The sequence below is a fragment of the Rhagoletis pomonella genome, unplaced genomic scaffold (assembly GCF_013731165.1).
Source record: "Rhagoletis pomonella isolate Grant_MI unplaced genomic scaffold, Rhpom_1.0 Rhpom_scaffold_04975, whole genome shotgun sequence".
Taxonomy (NCBI): Eukaryota; Metazoa; Arthropoda; class Insecta; order Diptera; family Tephritidae; genus Rhagoletis; species Rhagoletis pomonella.
Window position 1 is genome coordinate 11982 of NW_023463523.1, and position 1649 is coordinate 13630.

The following is a 1649-nucleotide window of genomic DNA, read 5'->3' on the forward strand; positions in this document are numbered from 1 at the left end:
TCTACCCTTTATATGATTACCTAACCCTCTCAACGAGACACCAACTACATCAATATTCCACTCCGTCAGTACCCATACAAATTCCACTTCTATACCTCATGAGAGATGTGAAAAAGTGTCATTGCCGGGTTGTGCGGGAAGGAACCTATTTCCGTACTAAAAAAAAAAATGGGTTGGCATTCAAACTTTCGTTATCAGTTGTTTTATTAATTCCTGTGTAAAACAAAGTGCATGCGGAACACCAGAATTAATTATGAAATTAACTAAACTATAATTTTTCGGACGGTTCTTAAATTTACATATGCAGGCAACGATAAACAGGTTCGAGAAACTAAAAGTTACAACGCAATGAAGAGGCGCGCTATTATAAAAGTTACAGCTGGGTCAAAATATTAATTAAGGCCTTGGAAAGATGCTTATAATGCTATTGTTCTTAACCTTGCACCCTTAATGTTCTTGTCAATCAAAGCCCTAAGGTTACGCTCTGTATCAATTCCCTGAGAGACTAACTACAAATTTGTGTTAATTGTTTTATGTACATACGTATGTGTGTACATAGGTAGATATGCGCTATGTGCTCTATGCAAATTGAGACTACAATGCTTGAACTGAAAAAAAAAAAAAATAATAATTTCAGCGGGCAATTCAAAACTTTCCATCGACGATGGCTCGCCCATGAAACATGCATACACTGGGCGCATGCTGGTACTGATTGAGGCTTGTAATGTTGCGGTTCAAATTCTGTATCCCAAGTGCCCATGGTATGTATTTCCAGGGAACCTGATCTACGAAGTTTATAAGCGCTATATAAAATACTATAAGGGCAAATATCGGCTGGTCCCCATACCGAATACGTTGTGAGCTATTAATTGCCAACGAGCTTATAAAGTCGGAACACATTGTATTCTCAACGAAAGATATTTATGATGAATATACAGAGTCTGCTGATGTAAATTTTGTTAATTTGGTTATTACCACCGAGGGCGCTTTACATCGCTCATCTACTGCTGCCAATACAAAGACTTTAAACTCTGCACCCGATGATGTTATCAAACAAATGCTTAGTTGTGCGCCACATACAATCGTCGCTCAGCTGCTACCCAGTACTAGTAGTCAATCAAATTGTATTTTTGTACAGGAGAATTTCTATGCTAATTTAATGGATCGTTTTCGTATAACTAACGATTGTAGTAGACGCACACGCTTCTGGGCACATCTGGAGCACTTAAGCGACGATCAAACGATTCCTAGTATTGCTACCAAAGCGCACATCTATATATTAAATAATCCATATGATTTGCCAGCAGATGTGTCCGAGTTAATTCTTAATAATTATTTTAACACACCGCGGTTGCTACATCGTGGACACACCTATCGCATTGAAGTAAACGCGCAACTGGTGGGAACCGCTGCGTATGCGCACTATTACTTAATTTTCGCTTATTTGAAACATGTTTACTTCCGGTGTGCGCATCTTGAGTTAAAAGGCAATGATTTTGAGATGCAAGCCATTGTTGCTAAGAATTTCACTAACTTGGTGCAGGTGCCGCACACGCACCACTTTCTGCCGCGGCAACTTCTAGACAATATTGCAATCACGGGCAACTATCCCACCGGCTTAAGGCGTTCATATCACCTATTGCGCGACT

General features: G+C 39.5%; 1 pseudogene; it reads left to right on the forward strand.

Annotated features, from left to right (window-relative positions):
- The first annotated feature begins 633 nt into the window (after nt 1-633).
- On the forward strand, nt 634-1643 carry LOC118754953 (annotated as a pseudogene).
- The last annotated feature ends 6 nt before the right edge of the window (nt 1644-1649 follow it).